Source organism: Ornithorhynchus anatinus, chromosome 3, assembly GCF_004115215.2.
Source record: "Ornithorhynchus anatinus isolate Pmale09 chromosome 3, mOrnAna1.pri.v4, whole genome shotgun sequence".
NCBI lineage: Eukaryota > Metazoa > Chordata > Mammalia > Monotremata > Ornithorhynchidae > Ornithorhynchus > Ornithorhynchus anatinus.
Window position 1 is genome coordinate 77933826 of NC_041730.1, and position 21621 is coordinate 77955446.

The 21621-nt window shown below is 45.7% G+C and overlaps 1 non-coding gene across 1 annotated transcript; it reads left to right on the plus strand.

Moving 5' to 3' along the window:
- Window positions 1-20487: 20487 nt before the first annotated feature.
- Window positions 20488-20590, plus strand: LOC114810368. The gene has a single exon (XR_003758069.1). It is a non-coding gene; the product is annotated as a U6 spliceosomal RNA (small nuclear RNA).
- Window positions 20591-21621: the final 1031 nt, after the last annotated feature.

The following is a 21621-nucleotide window of genomic DNA, read 5'->3' on the forward strand; positions in this document are numbered from 1 at the left end:
GCTTCCTCAGCCGGTCCCAGCAGTCATTCAGGAGCGTAGTTACTGATCGAAGCATAGACGACCTAAATTCATCAACCACTTTCGGGATCATTTAATACACTGATGGGAAAGTTCTTGTCTCGTCTTATGCCGTCGAGTATTTTCCAACCCATAGCAGCACCATGGATACATCTCTCCCATAATGCCCCGCTCTCTACCTGCAATCATTCTGGTCATGTATCCATAGAGTTTTCTTGGTAAAAATACAGAAATGGTTTACCACTGCCTCCTTCCGTGCAGTAAACTTGAGTCTCCACCCTCGACTCTCTCCCATCCCACTTCTGCCCTTCCACTCGCTAGCCACTGGCCAAGCTAGGAATGGAATGGGTAGGCTTCTGATCGACTCTCCCTCGCAAGGCTGAGGCTGGTAGAGTACTGGAAACTCTCCAGGTGCAACCCTGAGGGCGGGGATTGGAAAGTTACAGCCATTTATTATAGCCCCAGGTTTGCTCAGGTAGCAAGCCTGTAGAGTCCACAGTTTTGAATTGGTTAACTTTATTCATTCATTCATTTGTAATTATTAAGTGCTTACTGTGTGCATAACACTGTACTAAGTGCTTGGGAAAGTACAATACAACAATAAAGAGGGACAATCCCTGCCCACAACAAGCTCACAGCCTAGAGGCAGGGAGGCAGACATCAATACAAATAAATAAGATTACAGGTATATACATAAGAGCTGTGGAGCTTGGTGGTGGAGGTAGAGAAAGGGAGCAAGTCAGGGTGATGCAGAAAGGAGTGGGAGATAATAATAATAATATTATGGTATTTGTTAAGTGTTTACTATGTGCCAAGCACTGTTCTAAGAGCTGGGGTAGATACAAGGTAATCAGGTTGTCCCATGTGGAGTTCACAGTCTGAATCCCCATTTTACAGATGAGGTAACTGAGGCACAGAGAAGTTAAGTGACTTTCCCAAAGTCACACAGCATACAAGTGGCGGAGCCGGGATTAGAACCCACAACCTCTGACTTCCAAGCCCATGTTCTTGCCGCTAGGCCAAACAGGTCTTCTATCCTGGGAAGACCTTTTGGAGGCAATGTGCCCTCAATAAGGCTTTGAAACGGGGGGGAGAGTAATGTTCTGTTGGATTTTAGGAGGGAGGGCATTCCATGCTAGAGACAGGATGTGGGCCAGGACTCGGCAGTGAGACCAAGGCACAAGATCAAGATCAAGGCACAGTGAGAAGGTTAGCACTAGAGGAGCGAAGTATGCGGGCTGGGTCGTAGAAGAAGAGAAGCAAGATGAGGTAGGAGGGTCAAGGTGATGGAGTGCTTTAAAGCCAATTGTGAAGAGCTTTTGTTTGATACAGAGATGGAGAGGCAATCAATGGAGATTTTTGAGGAAGGGGAATGACATGTCCTGAATGTTTCTTTAGAAAGATGATCCAGGTAGCAGAGTGAAGTATGGACTGGAGTGGGGAAAGACAGGAGGTTGGGAGGTCAGCAAGGAGACTGATGCAGTAATCTAGATGGGATAGGATGAGTGACTGTATTAACAGTGTAGCAGTTTGGATGGAGAGGAAAGGGTGGATTATCATTTCTAAAATCTGTATTTCTCCATTGTGTTTCATTTTCACAGGGCTCTCTAGGATGATTTTTCTATCAGCCATTCTGAGTCTGGAGACAGGTCTCCAGATGAGGTTGGCTTACTCCAAACCCAGAAGCCATTTAGGCTTTCCTGGTAGCTGCCTCTTTTGGATTTTCCAGAACTGGGTGGTTCCTGAGCAATGATGTGACCCACAGCCTGGCAAGTTAGAGTGTGTACAAAAGTTCCGTACTGAAAATATCTGCTCTGAAATGTCCTGTGAGTCACCATAGACCATGATATGGGGGACCGTTCAGAACTAGAAATGTAATGTGGTCTAGTGGGTAGAGCATGGGCCTGGGAGTCAGAAGGACCTGGATTCAAATTCCTGCTCCACCATGTTTCTACTCTGTGAACTTGGGAAAGTCCCTAAACTTCTCTGTGCCTCAATTACCTCATCTGTAAAATAGAGATTAAGACTGTGAGACCCATGAGGGGTTGTGTCCAAAATGATTAGTGCTCAGTACCGCAGTACCTCATTATATTGTGCAGTGCCTGGCACATAGTGAGCACTTTACAAATACCACTAAATAAAACAAACAAAAACAAAAAAACAAGCTAACTGCCCCGTTCTTTCACTTTTCCTTTCTCCCCTAGATGATCTGTTTCCAGAGAAGCATAGTGTCCCAGCATAACACCTTGCACCAGCACAGTGGCATTTCTCTTTCTTTATAGGTGTAGATCTGTTTTCCCACCATCTTTCCATCCCCCTGCTAGAGCTTTTTATGCTAAACACAATTACAGTCTGGATTTGACCACAGAGCTGATAATTCATGGGTCGCTCGAATAGAGGAGCAGAGGATTACAGAGATGGAATACCAATGCATTAACCCATGATACAGACTGATTTCAATCCTTTCCAGGTTTAGGAAGGAAAGTGGAGGTGATAATTTCTTGGTGTCAGGCTCTGAAACATCCTGGGGATATCTGAAAGAAGAATAATTTATCCTAGAGAGTATTGCTGACTTGTGGAAAATAATTTCTAAATTTGACATGTTCCTAGTTGGGATGAGAAACAATGCAGCCTAATGGATAGAGCGCAGGCCCAGGAGTCAGATGGACCTGGGTTCTAATCCCAGCTCCCCTACTTGTCTGCTGTGTGATTTAACTTCTCTGTGCCTCAGGTTACCTCACTTGTAAAATGGGGATTAAGAATGTGAGCCCCATGTGGTATATGCACTGTGTTAATAATAATAATAATACTTATGGTATTTATGAAGTGCTTACTATGTGCCAGGCAACGTACTAAGTACTAATTCAACCTGATTAGTTTGTACTACCTCAGCACTTGATAATAACAATACTAATAATTGTGGCATTTGTTAAGCACTAACTATGTGCCAGGCCCTGTTCTCACTAAGCTCTGTGGTAGATAGAAGGTAATTGAGTCGGACACAGTCCTTGCCCTACATAGAACTCACAGTCTTAACCCCTATTTTACAGATGAGGTATGTGAGGCGCAGGAAAGCGACTTGCCCAAGTTCACTTAGTAGACAAGTGGCAGAGCCAGGAATAGAACCCAGGTCCTTCTGACTCCCAGGCACATGCTCTATCCAGTAGGTCTCACTGTTTCTCTTAGTACAGCACCTGGCACACATTAAAGGCTTAACAGGTACCATAAAAAAGCATCGGATAACATTTAAAGATTGCGGAAACAATGGACTGGAGGGAGAAATGCCTCCTTTCCAGTTGCCTGAAATCTGATTCCCATTGAGAGTTCTGTGATAACCATCTGGAATTACATGTGGATCTAAGGTCCCCTCCAAGACTAGAAACATTGTTGTTTTACTGCTACGAAATGAGCAGATGATTGACTGCTATTTTGAGGACTGTCACTTTAGAAAGAGCTGATAGTCTGGTTATTCATAACCCTTAGTTAAAATTTGCAGTGGTATTATTATGTTCATGCATTCAACCCATCATTTTCTTTTTCTGAGATTTGTACAGAGTGTGATAGAAGGAAATCTCAATATCATAGGTAACTATTACTGTTGAAAAATATTAAAATTACAAATCTCACCATGCTACATTTAGGGGGATCTGAAATGGCTGTGACAAAATGAGACAGGTAATGTGAAAGCAATGTGGAAAATAAAAGCTCAGTACCAATTCAAGGTGTTACTCCCTATTTTCCTCCTACGAGGGCAGAGAGGAGCAAGCCTTGGGTCCTTGAGGCTGAGAACGGAGTACTGAGAGGCTGATTTTAGTAGAGATCAAATGGCTTTGCCAATCTTCCCAATAATGACTCCTCCCCAGCATCAGCAGTTGCAAAAGAAAAACAAAAAAAACCCCAAAATTTCACTGATCATGTCTGCAGGGGAAAAATAAACTATGCCTAGAAAACAGAAATCTTCAAACTTTCCTAACTGTATGAATGATACCAACTTCAATCGGCAGAAATGGGGATTTTCCATCAGCTCTTCTTTGTAGCAATTTATATGGCTAAGCAGAAAGTCAGATTAGTTTTCCTGCCAGATTACAGACCCGGATCCAGATTGGTCTGAAAGTCTGCTTGAGCAACAATGGCAGCCTGGGGTGCTAATTCTTCCTAATCTAGTTTTACTCAGTCTCTGGCTTCTCTAGTTCGCCCAGAGGCATGAATGACTGGCAGATATCCCTACTCCTGCCTCTAAAGCAAAGGCGCTTTGTTACCATCATTAATGTATACGCCCTGGCAACAATGGATATTGGTGAAGAGAAGGAAAAATTCTATTAAGATCTGGGTAGGCTTATCCTATGGACTCCAAAATCTGATAAACTGATCTCCAGGAGAACTCAATGCATGGATCATGGAAAAAAAAAAAATGTCATAGGTCTTCATGATCTGGGAGATAATAATAACTATAATTGTGGTATTTGTTAAGCACTTCTTTGTGCCTGGCACTGTACTAAGCGATGGGGTGGATGAAGCAAATTGGGTTGGACATAGTCCCTGTCCCATGTGGGGCTCACAGTCTCAATCTCCACTATGCAGATGAGGTAACTGAGGCACAGAGAAGTAAAGTGACTTGCTCATGGCCACACAGCAAGCAAGTGGCAGACTGGGATTAGAACCCATGACCTGACGCCCAGGCCTGTGCTCTGTCCATTACACCAGGCTGATTAGCTAAATAGCAATGGTTTCCTTCTGCTCAGATCCTAATCACCCAATTTTTCTTCTGGCATCCAAATACGAGAAAGGCATCATGGGTGCTCTCAAGGCCTAAGCAGTGACAGCTCATGGATTATATCCTCATCTGGACAAGGTATGGATCCATGCATCAACCAAGGGGCTGAGTGCCTGATCGATCATTGGGTCTCAGTTTCCAAACTCGAGCTGCCAGTAAAACCAGTGCATTGGAAAACACCTTCCTCACCACAAAGAAGGCTACATTATCAATCTCTTGGAGAATTAAAAAAAAAACTTGCAAGGACTTTTGCAAAGATAGGGATAGCAAGAGGCAGTCAAAAACAGACAGGCCCTGTGTAGGGAGAATTGGGTACAATTTCTCCTTTCCATAATCATTCAGCTTCAGTAGAATGATAGAAATAAGGCTGTAAACAAAAGCTGCTTTTCCTGCTAATCCCACATCCATAACATTATCAATCTGGTAGGATCTTTTGTTTTTCAGAGGTTCCCAGGGCAGCAGTGGGTTACAGAAGACAGGGTTTCGGGTGAGTCTGAAAGCCTCAAACACAGATCGTGAGTTAGGGAAGGGTCCTGATATCAGACTTTCAAGACTAAGGCATGAGCCAGGTGTGAGCTCGTTGTGGGCAGGGTTTGTCTCTCTTTATTGTTATACTGTACTCTCCCAAGCTCTTAGTACAGTGCTCTACACACAGTAAGCACTCAATAAACATGACTGACTGAATGAATGACTATGGTATTTGACTTCAGCAATACTTCATTTGGTTACACAGATCAATCCTTCCATCAGTAAATCAAATGCATTTATTGGGTGCCGTCAATATACATGCGGAGTACTGCACTAAATGCTTGGAAGAGTTCAATAAAGTGAGTATTCATGACCTTTACCCTCAAGGAGTTTCCGATCTAGGAGGGGAGGCACACACTAAAATAAATTTTAGATAGGAGGACGCAATAGAGTTTAAAGATATATACCAAAGTGTCCCGGAGGTTATGAATGCTCAAATGCTTAGGAGACGTGGAAGTGCTGAAGCAACAGTTAAGGGAAATATAGGGAGGGGACATAAAAGAGAGTAGACAGGGAAGATCTTCTACAGGAGATGTGAATTCTAAAGGGTCTTACAGATGGGGAGAGGAGTGGTCTGTCAGATGTGAAGAGGGAAGTAGTTCCAGACAGCAGGAAAGGCAAAAGGGAGGTAATGAGAGAAAGACACGAATGAGGCACAGTGACTCTGCCTGTAGATATTTGCTTGGAACTGGAAGTTTCTCTGAGTCTATGAAGATTTTGGTCAAAATTATATTTCCACAGGAAAAGTCTGTTCAAAAATACACTTCACCTGTGCAGACATAGCCATTGAGCCCCCGCTGTAGGCCCAGACCTGGTTTCATTCCACAGAAAGGTTCCTGGAGGACGTGAGCCTAGGAAGGCATTTGAAGAAGGGAAGGGTCATGGCCTGCGCCCGTGATAAAGTTTAGATGGGTACACTGGAGTACTCAGCAACCCTCCCCTCTGCGAAGCAGCCTCCGGACACGACTTAGCCAGCTAAGGCTGGCTTTCCCTGTCAGATCCATCCCCACTCACTCGGCTTTTATTTTCACCGTCCTGGTGGGCAGCAGGCTTCTTGTGAAGGGATCGTCCCTGGAAATAGCCCCGGCCGGTATGGGATGGTGGAAAGTTGACTCCCGGGGCTTTCGGGGCTCAGGAGTGAGTCCAGCCCTGAGCCAGAAAGAGTATTTCAGCCGATAAGATCAGAAAGCAATTATTCCCGGGCTTCAGTGTATTCAGCAGTGATCCATCAGGCTCCTCTCCGGCCGCTTTATATGCAGAAAGACCATAGGTTTTAATCTCCAGAGCTCCCTAGCCGGAGAAGGCACTCACGTCTTGTGCAGGCAGGTGCTCTGGGTGGCAGCATTGGGCTCATCAAGGCGGTGCTCTTTGTGGCTGCTTTTTTTCTGAGCTGAGAGGCCCCTCTGCAGAAACCTCCTTTGAGTTCCCCAAACCACCAAAGCAGAGCTGCCTGCCAACTGTGACATCTCCTTTCTTCTTTTTTTGGGTGCTGCCACAGTCGTGCAGGCTGCCCCTCTGGAGAAGATCCGTATGTTTACAGATCTGGGGATTTGCCAGAAGCCAGCTCAGGAGATGGCCTGACATGAATCCCTGTGGTGAGATTTTGTTTCCATCACCTATTTCTCTTTCTTCGGCAGCTTTTGCCTAAGTTGGCAAATTCAGAGATTCTCCCAGCAGGCTGGAGGGCCTTTTCTGTTCATCAGCACATCTCTGGGTAGGCATTTCTTGGTCAGGACTCCACCCTCCCATGTTCTCTTTCATTCATTCATTCAATAGTATTTATTGAGCGCTTACTATGTGCAGAGCACTGTACTAAGCGCTTGAGATGAACAAGTCGGCAACAGATAGAGACAGTCCCTGCCGTTTGACGGGCTTACAGTCTAATCGGGGGAGACGGACAGACAAGAACAATGGCACTAAACAGCGTCAAGGGGAAGAACATCTCGTAAAAACAATGGCAACTAAATAGAATCAAGGCGATGTACAATTCATTAACAAAATAAATAGGGTAACGAAAATATATACAGTTGAGCGGACGGGTACAGTGCTGTGGGGATGGGAAGGGAGAGGTGGAGGAGCAGAGGGAAAAGGGGAAAATGAGGCTTTAGCTGCGGAGAGGTAAAGGGGGGATGGCAGAGGGAGTAGAGGGGGAAGAGGAGCTCAGTCTGGGAAGGCCTCTTGGAGGAGGTGATTTTTAAGTAAGGTTTTGAAGAGGGAAAGAGAATCAGTTTGGCGGAGGTGAGGAGGGAGGGCGTTCCAGGACCGCGGGAGGACGTGACCCAGGGGTCGACGGCGGGATAGGCGAGACCGAGGGACGGCGAGGAGGTGGGCGGCAGAGGAGCGGAGCGTGCGGGGTGGGCGGTAGAAAGAGAGAAGGGAGGAGAGGTAGGAAGGGGCAAGGTGATGGAGAGCCTTGAAGCCTAGAGTGAGGAGTTTTTGTTTGGAGCGGAGGTCGATAGGCAACCACTGGAGTTGTTTAAGAAGGGGAGTGACATGCCCAGATCGTTTCTGCAGGAAGATGAGCCGGGCAGCGGAGTGAAGAATAGACCGGAGCGGGGCGAGAGAGGAGGAAGGGAGGTCAGAGAGAAGGCTGACACAGTAGTCTAGCCGGGATATAACGAGAGCCCGTAATAGTAAGGTAGCCGTTTGGGTGGAGAGGAAAGGGCGGATCTTGGCGATATTGTAGAGGTGAAACCGGCAGGTCTTGGTAACGGATAGGATGTGTGGGGTGAACGAGAGGGACGAGTCAAGGATGACACCGAGATTGCGGGCCCGAGAGACGGGAAGGATGGTCGTGCCATCCACGGTGATAGAGAAGTCTGGGAGAGGACTGGGTTTGGGAAGGAAGATGAGGAGCTCAGTCTTGCTCATGTTGAGTTTTAGGTGGCGGGCCGACATCCAGGTGGAGACGTCCCGGAGGCAGGAGGAGATGCGAGCCTGAAGGGAGGGGGAGAGGACAGGGGCGGAGATGTAGATCTGCGTGTCATCTGCGTAGAGATGGTAGTCAAAGCCGTGAGAGCGGATGAGTTCACCAAGGGAGTGAGTGTAAATGGAGAACAGAAGAGGGCCAAGAACTGACCCTTGGGGAACTCCAACAGTTAAAGGATGGGAGGGGGAGGAGGCTCCAGCGTAGGAGACCGAGAATGATCGGCCAGAGAGGTAAGAGGAGAACCAGGAGAGGACAGAGTCCGTGAAGCCAAGGTGAGATAAGGTATGGAGGAGGAGGGGATGGTCGACAGTGTCAAAGGCAGCAGAGAGGTCAAGGAGGATCAGAATGGAGTAGGAGCCATTGGATTTGGCAAGAAGGAGGTCATGGGTGACCTTAGAGAGAGCAGTCTCGGTAGAGTGGAGGGGACGGAAGCCAGATTGGAGGGGGTCTAGGAGAGAATGGGAGTTAAGGAATTCTAGGCATCGATTGTAGACGACTCGTTCTAAGATTTTGGAAAGGAAGGGTAGTAGGGAGATAGGACGATAACTGGAGGGGGAAGTGGGGTCAAGAGCGGGTTTTTTTAGGATAGGGGAGACGTGGGCATGTTTGAAGGCAGAGGGGAAGGAGCCCTTGGAGATCGAGTGGTTAAAAATAGAAGTTAAGGAAGGGAGGAGGGCAGGGGCGATGGTTTTAAGAAGGTGAGAGGGAATGGGGTCCGAGGCGCAGGTGGAGGGGGTGGCACTTGCGAGGAGGGAGGAGATCTCCTCTGAGGATACTGCAGGGAAGGATGGGAAAGTAGGGGAGGGGGTTGTTGGGGGGGAAGGGAGAGGCGGAGGGGTGACTTTGGGGAGCTCAGACCTGATCGTGTTGATTTTCGTGAGGAAATAGGTGGCCAGATCATTAGGGGTGAGAGATGGGGGAGGGGGAGGAACAGGGGGCCTAAGGAGAGAGTTAAAGGTCCGGAACAATCGGCGGGGGTGACGGGCATGGGTGTCGATGAGGGAGGAGAAGAAGCTTTGCCTGGCGGAGGAGAGGGCAGAGTTAAAGCAGGAAAGGATAAATTTGAAGTGTGTGAGGTCGGCTCGGTGCTTGGACTTTCGCCAGCAGCGCTCAGCAGCTCGAGCATAGGAGCGTAGGAGGCGGACGGAGGAGGTGATCCAGGGCTGTGGGTTAGTGGAGCGAGAGCGGCGGAGGGAAAGGGGGGCGAGAGAGTCGAGATGAGTAGAGAGGGTGGAGTTGAGAGCGGAGACCTGATCGTCGAGAGTGGGAAGAGAGGACAGGGCGGCAAGGTGAGGCGAGATGCTATTGGAAAGACGGATGGGATCGAGAGAGCGGAGGTCTCTGTGGGGCAGTAGCGAAGATTTGCAGGGGGAGGGAGTGTGAGAGATGAGGCAGGTGAGAAGGTTATGGTCCGAGAGAGGGATTTCAGAGTTGGTGAGTGAGGAGATAGTGCAGCGGTAGGAGATGACGAGATCGAGGGTGTGACCGAGTCGGTGAGTGGGCGCGGTATGGTGGAGGAGGAGGTCGGCAGAGTCGAGGAGGGATAGCAGGCGGGCGGCAGAGGAGTCGTCGGGTACATCCGTATGGATGTTGAAGTCTCCAAGGATCAGAGTGGGCAGAGAGAAGGAGAGGAGGAAGGTGAGAAAGGGGTCAAGGTGGTTGAAGAAGTCGGAGGTGGGACCGGGAGGGCGGTAGATGACGGCGACAAGTAACTGGAGTGGGTGGTAGAGGCGAATGATATGGGCTTCGAAGGAGGGGAAGGAGAGGGAGGGGGGAGGAGGGATAGTGCGGAAGCGGCATCGGGGCGAGAGGAGGAAGCCGACGCCTCCTCCCTTACCGGTGAGTCTGGGGGAGTGGGAGAAGGAGAGGCCTCCGCTGGAGAGAGCGGCGGCGGAGACCGTGTCATCGGGAGAGAGCCACGTTTCCGAAAGGGCGAGGAGGAGGAGAGAGCGGGAGAGGAAAAGGTCTCTTGTGCTTCCAGGACAGAGTCCCAGTGGGAATTAGATTCTGGAGAGAATTCCTCTTGTGAACCAGGGCCAGACACTCAAACTTGTTTACCTTGTCTCGGGTACTGCTTGGGAAAGCAGACAGCTAAATGAGGAGATGAAGAAGCAGCAGGCCTAGTGGATGAAGCACAAGCCTGGGATTCAGAGGGCCTGGGTTCTAATCTCTGCTACTTTTCTGATGTGTGACCTTGGGCAAATCACTTAACTTCTCTGTGCTTCAGTGATCTCATCTGTAAAATAGGAATGAAGACTGTGAGCCCCATGTGAGACAGGGACTGCGTCCAGCTCTAGCACTTATAATGTATGTAATATAATGTATAATGCCTGGCACAATAGTAAGCGTTTAACAAAAGACCACTAGCTTTGCCATTAGACTTGTCTTAAATATAATGGTGAAATTGTGAAGCACCTACTCTATGCAAAGCCTGCACTAAGTGCTGGGGTAGAAATAAGATAATCAGGTCAGGCACAGTCCCTATCCTACATTGGGGTTTCATTCTAAGAAGGAGGAAGAATGGGTATTGAATCCCCATTTTACAGATGAGGAGATTGAGACACAGAGAGGTTAAGTGACTTGTCCACGGTCTCACAGCAGGCAAATGGTAGAGCCAGGATTAGAAACCAGGTCCTATGATTCCCAGACCAGTGCTCTTTCTAGCAGACTATGTTTCTTCTAGTCTGATCCTCAGTGCGGCAGTTGGGGTGAAATGTCTGTTTCTCTTCCTAGCATATAGCGTTAGCCCAGCCACACTTTTGGAGAGTTTAACACTTGTCTTATGCTGTCGAGTCGTCTCCGACCCGTAGCGATGCCAAGGATATATCTCTCCCAGAACACCCCACCTCCATCAACAATTGCTCTGTTTTCTTGGTAAAAATATGGAAGTGGTTTACCATTGCCTCCTTCCATGCAGCAAATTTGAGTCTCCGCCCTTGACTCTCTCCCATGCCACTGCTGCCCAACAGGGGTGAGTTTTGACTTGTAGCAGATTGCTTTCCACTCGCTAGCCACTACCCGAACTAGGAATGGAATGGAATGGACAGACCTCGACTCTCTCTCCCATGCTTGAGACTGGTAGACTACTGGAAACACTCCAGGTGAGACCCTAAGAGGGGAAGTTGAACACTAAAGACCCATTTTACAGAAGGAGCAATAGAATGAGGTAGTCTCTGGAGCCCCCTTCCAGGATTGGCCAAACCATGAGCTATGCACTTCAATCTGGGCATTTGGGCATTTGGGCATTTGATATTCACCCCAATCCCACAGCACTCACAAGTATGTCTCTAAATTATATATTATTAATCACTTATTTATTCATATTAATATCTGTTTCCCCCTCTAGACTGTAAGCTCGTTATAGGCAGAGAATGTGTCTGCTAATTCCGTTGTACTGTGTTCTCCCAAGTGCTTAGTACAGTGCTCTGCAAGTAGTAAACACTCAGTAAATATGATTGATCGATTGACTGATTGACTGTTGAGCTGGTGCCTCAAAGAAATACCAAGCTCATGGCTCAGAGGAAATCAGGCTGGGAGCAGCAGCAGCGGAGATAATCCAGAATTTAGCTGCCTGAGTTCTGGATGAATGCAGTCTGCTAGTTGACCTCCAAGGGTCACTGAAATGGTATAAGGATGGGCAGGGAGGAGGAGGAAGAGGAAGAGGAAAAAGAGGGGAAGGAGGAGGAGAAAGAAGAGAAAGAGGAGAAAAAGGAGGAAGGAGACAATAATGATAATAATAATAATGGTGTTTGTTAAGCTCCTACTCTGTGCCAAACTTGTACTCTGTGCTGGAGTAGAAACAAGGTAATCAGGACAGACACAGTCCTTGTCCCACCTGAGGCTCATGGTCTAAGTAGGAGGGAGAGCAGCTATTAAATCCCCATTTTACAGATGAGGAAACTGAGACCCAGATATGATAAGCAATTTGCCCCAGGTCATCCAGCAGGCAAGTGACCGAGCTGGGATTAGAACCCAGGTCCTCTGACTCCCAGACAAGGAGGGAAAGGAGCCGGGAGCCTGTATAATGCAGAGTAAACACTCAGTGAATATTATTGATGGATTGATTATAACTGACTCTCTAGGGACTCAAAGTCTGCTCTTTCCAAAGTGTTGCTGAATTTGTAATTCATTGCGCCTACTCCTGAACTGACTACTAAAGAATGGCATCGACCAGATGTTCCCAGATTCACAGTATGGCTTCAGACCACAGTGAAGCGCATGGGCATCATGTTTGCTGAGCGTAGGATACAGGAAAAACATAGGAAACAGCACCTGTTATGTCCAGATCCATAATTTATTCATTTATATTAATGTCTGTCTCCCGCTCTAGACTGTAAGCTCACTGTGGGTAGGGAATGTGTTTGTTATATCATGTGGTACTCTCCCAAGTGCTTAGTATAGTGCTCTGTACATAGTATGTGCTCAATTAATATGATTAACTTATTGATTGATTCCATAGAACTTACCAAGACACTTGATACCAGCAGTACCTCTGGGATCTGAAAATTCTTGTTATTAATAATAATTATTATTGTTATTATGGCATTTGTTAAGTGCTTACTATGTGCCAAACACTGTTCTAATCACTGAGGAAGATACAAGCTAATCAGGTTGGACACAGTCTGGGTCCCACATGGAGCTCACAGTCTAAATCCCCATTTTAGAGATGAAGTAACTGAGGCACAGAGCAGTTGTCACTTGCCCAAGATCGCGTAACAGATAAGTGGTGGAGCTGGGTTTAGAACCCACATCTTCAGGCTCCCAGGCCTGTGCTCTTGACACTAGTCCATGTCAAGTAAATTCATCTTCCCTGAAGAGTTCATCAAGGCTCTGAGATTACTTCATGCAGGAGTGGCTGGCCGGGTCAGAGCAAGGGACGCCTCTGCCTGAGCCATTCCCCTTTGTCAGTAGAATAAACTAGGGTTGTATATTGGGCCTGGTCCAGTTCAAATTGTTGCATGTAGCTATACTGGAAGGTGCAACAAGAGATCCATCAGTTAATCAATCAAATTAGAGTAGCAGCGTGGTTTAGTCGGTAGAGCATGGACCTGGATTCTAAACCTGGTTCTGCCACTTGTCTTGTCTTGTGTGACCTTGAGCGTCACTTAACTGCTCTGTGCCTCAGATCCCTCAGCTTTAAAATGGGGATTAAGATTGTGAGTCCCCTGGGGGATGGGGACTGAGTCCAACCCGATTTGCTTGTATCCACCCCAGAGCTTAGAACAGTGTCTGTTACACAGTAAGCGTTTAACAAATGTCGCTACATGTATTTATAGACGGCAAATAATGGAGTTCAAGAGCATAGCCAGTCTCCTCTATCGAAGATTTCCTCACCATAACAAAGCTACATTAGGTAAGACACGTGGGCAGGAGGGTACCCAAACAAAGGCTGTACTGAGAGTTGAAATGGGAAAACTGAAAGCAAGGAAGGCGGAGGAAACAATTTAAGGATGTGGTAAAACAAAGCTCAGACAATGCTGTATCCCAGATAAGGATAGACCAGAGTGTTGAACTGATGTTAAGATTGTAGGTGCTCTTTTAGAGAAAAAGCTATGTCAAGAATGAGAGGCAAGGAAATAAAAGAAAAGCAGTATTGCGCAGTGAAAAGAGAATAGACCTGAAAGGCAGAGGACCTGAGTTCTAATAATGGCTCTGCCACTTGTCTTCTGTGTGACCTTGGACAAATCATCTTCACTTTTCTTTACCTCAGTCCCCTGATTAGACTGAAAGCCCGTCATGGGGCAGGGATTTCTCTATCTGTTGCTGAATTGTATATTCCAAGCACTTAGTACAGTGCTCTGCACATAGTAAGCTCTCAATAAATACTACTGAATGAAATGAATGAATCTGTAAAATGGGGATTAATAATAATGTTAATAATGTTGGTATTTGTTAAGCGCTTACTATGTGCAGAGCACTGTTCTAAGCGCTGGGGAAGACACAAGGGAATCAGGTTGTCCCACATGTGGCTCACAGTCTTAATCCCCATTTTACAGATGAGGGAACTGAGGCGCAGAGAAGTTAAGTGACTTGCCCACAGTCACACAACTGACAAGTGGCCAAGCCGGGATTCGAACTCATGACCCCTGGTTCCAAAGCCCGTGCTCTTTCCACTGAGCCACGCTGCTTCTCAAGCAGCTTCTCAAGATTAAGACTGTGAGGCCAATGAGGGACACGGAATGTGACCAACCTAATTAACTTGTATCTATCCCAGTGTTTAGTACAGTTCCCGGCAAATAGTAAGTGCTTAACAAATACCATTTTTTTAAAAAAAGAGAGATAGTCCTAAGTACTGCAAACATTATATATGACAACACAACAAGGGGCAGCTTCTTAATGTGTGTGTAATGTGTCCTGGACTGGGAGGGTCTCACATTGTCCTTTTTAACCACAAATTAAAAAAGGAGAATCTCATGACAGTGGTGTCTCTTCTTTGAATATGAAAAAAATGTAATATATCACTTACAGACACTTATCTATCAATGTGTCACACATTTAAAATGAAAGATTAATTTTCCTAAAGTCTGGCAAGCTACTATCCATTTAACTAGCTCAACTGAAAAAATAGGAGAGTTTTCTATTTTTTAGAAAACCTACTATCACGTCACATGTGGTAATCCTTAAGAACATTCTGATTGTCCATAAATATGCCTTCTAGCTCATCATTCTTTCCGTTCCTCTAAACAAGCTTAAACCTGTTCAAATTTTGCATTTGTCTAAACCCCATGAATAGATGGAAATTGGACTCCAGTAATTTAATAAATTATTAAAAACTTTGGCCAGGGGAATTAAAGGGAATGCTGAATCTCTGGAATATCAACATCTGTCTCCCATTCCTACTGATATTTTAAAATGCTCAAAACCCTGAGATGATAGTCTTCACCCTATATTAGACTGCATGGTCCCTATATTAGATTGTAAGCTCCTTGTGGTCACGGGGACCATCTCTTTCACTTCTACTGTACTCTCCTGGGAATTTAGTACAGTTCTCTGTACACCCACTTTAGTGTTTACAATTTAGTGCTCACTAAATGCTGTTTATTAATTTTATACAGCTCATCCAGGCTGGTCAATGGCCATTAGCAGGGGAGAAGAAATCGAGAGTAGTGTCCCCAACAGTTCCAGGTGTCATCAAACACCTCTCCGGCGAAGGCTCCAGATGCATCTGATCTTGACCTGCCCTGGATTTCCCCCTTGTGTTCTGCCTCCATGCTCATCAAATTCAACTCCTGTCCTTCCCATCCTGATGGAACAGGCATTTTTGTTGGTGCTGAGAGAACAGTTCTGCCTCTCAATGAAGACAGCATCTGAATGGAGCTGTCTGAAGGTCCACATCTCCTCTTCCCTTAGATACACACCCTGGACATCACTAACCTGGACCAAGGGACTTCCAGGCCACCGGATGTATTTTAAATAAGTGAAAAGGGCCCAGATAAGGACAGCAGTGAATGCTAACCATATGCAGATGCTTTGGAAAGCTGCTCTAATAGGACTCTGTTAGAATGGGCCAAATCACTCTTATAGTAGGTCTGGAAGCAGTTTGTACTAACCAGCTACTTTCAGGAGTGGCATGTCAGTGTCAGAAGAGAGCAATGACACCTATCTTAGGGGAGCAGCATAGCATAGTGGGTAGAGCATGGGCCTGGAAGTCAGAAAGACTTGGGTTTTAATCCCAGCGCCACCACTTGTCTGCTGTGTCACCTTGGCCAAGTCACTTGACTTCATGACTCACTTACCTCATCGGTAAAATGGGGATTTAAACTGTGAGCCCCATATGGGACATGAACTTTGTCCAACCTGATTAGCTTGTATCTACTCCAGCACTTACCTGGCACAAAATAAACACTTTAGAAATGCCTTTAAAAAAAACCTAACAACGCCATCCCCCGCACTCCCCCCCCCCCCAAAAAAATAAAACCCAACAAAAAACAAAACAAAACAAAGCATCCTGAGAGGCTGGATCAGGATTGGAAAGATTCTTCATTTATTCATTCAGTCGTATTTATGGAATGCTTACTGTGTGCAGAGCACTGAACTCTGAGCTTGGAAAAGAGAGAGACTCTGGAAAAGAGAATCCCTGCCCACAACGGGCTTACAGTCTAGGGGAATAATTATAGTATTTGTTAAATGCTTACTAAGTGCTGGGGTAGATAAAAGCAAATGGGGTTGGACTCAGTTCCTGTCCCACGTGGGGCTCACAAGTCTCAATTCCCAATTTACAGATGAGGCTACCGAGACACAGAGAAGTAAAGTGACTTGCCCAAGGTTACACAGCAGGCAAGTGGCAGAACTGGGATTAGAACCTAGAACCCACGACCTTCTGACTCCCAGGCTCGTGCTCTATCCATTACACCATGCTGCTTCTTGGCAAACTGCAGTACAGATGGATTGCTTGAGGTAAGTCAAGGAGACTGTAAGGATATTGTACTGTGTCTACTAATTCTACTGTACTTTTTCAACTGGTCAGTATAGTGCTGCCTATCTCGGGTAGCAGCAGCATGAAAAAGCATTAAAGGTGGATGATCAAGTGATCACAACATTGATCAAAGACAATGGCAGAGATTCAAGTTTTTACTATGCTGAAGAAGACAATGTCAAACTACTTCTGTATCTTTACCAGGTAAACTCTATGAAGACAGATACCAGAATGACCTTACAGCAGAAGATGGAATATTCTGGAGAGGGTCTTTCATGGGGTCATTATGGATCAGAAATGATTCAGTGGCATTTGAAGATGAAGATAGGGTTTTGCAAGGACTTAAGTGCTCAAAAATACCATGGATTGATTGACTGAGGAGATTATCCTAGGCTAGTTTGGGCAGAGAAGAGTGCTGACGGCATCAGTCCTGGGGCTCTCTAGGGGCTGAAGAGAAGGCCTTGGCATGGGGAGCACTTTCCAGTCTTTCAATCTCTGCAGTGGCCCCACTGCGAGGAGCAAGGAATCCGAAAGGGATAAATGAAACTTGCTCCATTCTAACTGCCCCTGACTTGCACCAGTCTTGGTGAATGATCGACTTGGTTCGAAGATGAAAATAATAATAATGATGGGTATTTGTTAAGCTCTTTCTCCATGCCAGACACTGTACGAAGTGCTGGGGTGGGTACAAATAAATCAAATTGGACACAGTCCCTGTCCCATGTGGGGTTTACAGTCTCAATCCCCATTTTAGAGTTGAGGTAACTGAGGCCCAGAAAAATGAAGTTATTTTCCCATGGTCACAGAGCAGACAAGTGGTGGAGCTAGGATTAGAACCCATGACCTCTGACTCCCAGGCCTTTGCTCTACCCACTATGCCATGAGACTGCTCCCTGGCCAAAAGCAGCCTGAATAGGGGAAATAAAACAGGTAACCCTCCTGCTGACTGTCACCGATGGCTAAAATCCCCATCTATTGCTTTCTGGTATTTGTTTAGCACTTACTATGTGTCTGTCAATCACTCTTCTAAGCTTGGGATAAGAGACAAGTTAATCAGGTCAATCACAGTCCCTGTCCCACATGGGACTCACAGTATAGGTAGAAGGAAGAACACGTATTGAATTCCCATTTTGCAGTTGAGGAAACTGAGGCACAGCAGTTAAGTGATTTGCCTAAGGTCACCCAGCAGACGAGTGATGGAGCCAGGATTAAAATCCAGGTCCTCTGGCTCCCAGGCCTGTGCTTAATTCACTAGGCCATAGTGTGATAGATCTGATTCTGAGTTTTGTCCTCTGATTTTCTCTTCCTGAAGAGATCAGCGCCTTTCTATTTCCACCATATCCTGATGACACTCCTTGGTTTTTCTCATCTGAAGATTTTTGCTTATTACAGCAGGGACAGGATTGAACTACTTGGAGAGTAGATAGAGGAGAGCAAGAGAGGAAAGTTGAAGCAAAGTAAAGGTGATGTTTTCTAATGGCTTGCTGGCGACAAGCGTTTGGAGGTTAATTATCTTCCTTAAAGAGTAACTATTCATCTTTCCTCTGCCAGAACATCCCACAATACTAATTCTCCTTTTTAAGACAGGAAGACTAATAACAGAGAAAAGGTCTAATATACATATCTTTAAAGGAGTAAATTTGCCACTGTGGTACAGTAACCACATCGATAAAATCTGAACCAAAAGGTCATCACCTCCAAATAGTCTCAGAACATAAATGTTTCGTACTCTGCACTGTCATTAGCAGAGACTATCGGTCCTTTGTCTGGTAAGAGCAGTTGGACTTGATCCTTCGTAGTTCACGGAAAATTCACTCTAGGAAATTGGACTTGGAGCTGATGAAAGGAGAGAGTGGGTGGAACCTAACTGGAATGGTTTAAAGGGAAGATCAGTCTCTCTGTTCTGTCGGAACACTTTGCAAGGGATGACGGGAGGAGCGAGGGATTGGGAGAAGAGAGAGGGGCCGAGAACACACTGCATATCCTATACATCTCCACCCTCCTACCCCTTCCCTCTTGGGTTCCCTAGGGCAACCTAGACAAGGCTATTGCTGAATTGTACTTTCCAAGCTGTTAGTACAGTGCTCTGCACACAGTAAGTGCTCAATAAATACGACTGAATGAATGAATGAAAGCTAGAAAGTGAAGCTGGGAAGGCTTGAGGAATGTAGAGGAATGAGGGTGATTCAGGGAGCACGACGGAGAGCAGGCTGGGTGGGGCCCCTGGAGTTCTATTGACTTTGTGTCCTATTAAAAGCGTATCTCCTCCAAGAGGCCTTCCCCGTCTAGGCCCTTATTTCCTCTTCTCCCACTCCCTTCTGTGTCACCCTTGAATTTGGATTTGTACCTTTTATTCACCCTTCCCTCAGCCCCACAGCCCTTATGTACAAATCCGTAATTAATTTATATTTATATCTATCCCCGTCTCTAGACTGTAAACTCGCTGTGGGCAGGGAAAGTGTCTCTGGACTCTGTTATATTGTACTATCCCAAGTGTATATAGTGCTCTGCACACAGTAAATACTATTGATTGACTGATTGATTTGAGGTTTCAGAGAAGTGACATGGTCTAGTTTGGAAAGAACAAGTCTTTAGTAGTCATCAGACCTGAGTTTTAATCCTGGCCCCACCATTTTCCTGCTATGTGACCTTAGGCAACTCGCTTAACTTCTTTGTGCCTCAGTTTCCTCAGCTGAATAGGGATGAATATCTGTTCCCTCTCTTTTAGGCTGTAAGCAGGGAATGTGTCGGTTAATTCTCTTTATTATACTCTCCCGAGTGCTAAGTACAATGCTCTGTCATTATGAAACACTCAGTAAATATCACTGATTGATTGATTGACCGGTTTAAACTGTGAGCTCCATGGGGATAGAGACTGAATCCGATGTGCTTGTATTGTATCTACCCCAGTGCTTAACAATTACTACCATTGCTATTAGTTGTTTCACCTCAATCCTGATCTCAACTGGGAAATCCCCATTAGTTCAGATGAGGGAAATCTATGATTCACCACAGTCAAGTAGTGTCTCCCAGAATTCCAAATAGAACTTCCCAGAAGTCCAGTGTATGAGCTTCATTAGTATTCAACCAATCAGAATGTTTAAAAGTCTCCAATTCAGACAAGTTGCTCTGCCACTTGTCAGCTGTGTGACCTTGGGCAAGTCACTTAACTTCTCTGTACCTCAGTTACCTCATCTGTAAAATGGGGATGAAGACAGTGAGCCCCACGTGGGACAACCTGCTTACCTTGTATCAACCCCAGAGCTTAGAACAGTGCTTGGCACATAGTAAGTGCTTAACAAATACCAACATTATTATTATTATTATTCGGGAAACATTTTATCTTGAAGTGCTCAATACACAGTTCTCAGCCATTTTCTTACTTGCGTTGTGGGTAACCTAACTTTAGAGAAATGACAGAGAGGCTAAGTGTTCTGACTGATGATGGCATTTGTTAAGCGCTTACTATGTGCCAAGCACTGTTCTAAGCACTGGGGGTGGTACTATGTGCCAGGCACTGTACTAATCGCTGAGGTGATTACAAGCAAATTGGGTTGGACACAGTCCCTGTCCCACGTGGGGCTCAAAGTCTCAAACCCCATTGTACAGATGCGGCAACTGAAGCAGTTTAAGATTATGCAACTTGTTCTCCGTGAGTACTTGCTCCTGAAAAGCAGCATGGCATAGTGGATAGAGTCCGGCCTTGGGAGTCAGAAAGTTATGAGTTCTAATCTCAACTCTGCCACTTGTCTGCTGTGTAACTTTGTGCAAGTCACTTCACGTCTCTGGACCTCAGTTGCCCAACGTCAGCCAGACTTAGGTTTGCTTTGAATATCACAGGTACTAATATTGGGTTGATTTAGAGAAGATTAATATGTCCACTGCCAAGGATGACACACAAATCTGTGAGCTGTTCCTTATTTTTACTTAGCTCTCTCCTTCCTACATTTCAATCTCCCAGCTGAGCTCTGGCTCACACTCTTTGTTCCTCTCAAGGTACCCTATTTACTGTGCTTTGTTTTCATCTCTCCCACTCCTGACCCTTTGCTCTCACACCCTTCCCTTTTCCTGTAACTCCCTCCCCCTTCATATCGGAATTCTTTCCATTTTCAAAGCCATTCTGAGATCCCATCTCCTCTAGGAGATCTTTCCTCATTACATCTCCTAACTGCCACTTGTCATTCTGCACCACCTAGGCTTCTAAGCTCCCACAAACCAATCATATTTATTGAGCACTTACTGTGTGCAGAGCACTGTACTAAACACCTGGGAGAGAACAATATAACAGAGCTGGTAGATACGTTCCCTGCCCACAAGAGCTTACAGTTGAGAGGGGGCTTACATCCTAGAGGTTATGTACGTATCTTTATACTTTGTTACTTAGCCATCTGTAATTCATTTGTCTTTCTCCCCACCTAAATTGTAAGTTCCTTAAGGTCAGGGATCATATCTTGTAACTCTATTATACTCTCTCAAGCACTAAGTAGTGCTCAAGAAATACTACTGATTCACTGATTGTTGACTAGCCAGCAGGTTGGTATCAGAACCCCATTAAATTGATTTCTATGTAAGGGTTTATGCCATTCAATCAATTAATCGATCATATTTATTGAGCACTTACTGTGTACAGAGCACAGTACTAAGCACTTAGGAGAGTACAGTATAATAGAGTAGTAGACATGTTCCCTGCCCACAATGAGTTTTCGGTTTAAAGGGGGTGACAGGCATTAATGTAAATAAATACATTATGGATATGTACATAAGTTTTGTGGGGCTGAGGGAGGGATGAATAAAGGGTGCAAATCCAAGTTCAAGAGTGACCTGTTATCGGCATTTCAGCCATTTCATATACAGGTCAACAAGAATGATGATGGTAATTAAACACTTACTATGTTCCTAGTGCTGTGGTAGATACAAGATAATCAAATCGAATCCAGATAGTCTACAAGGGGATTA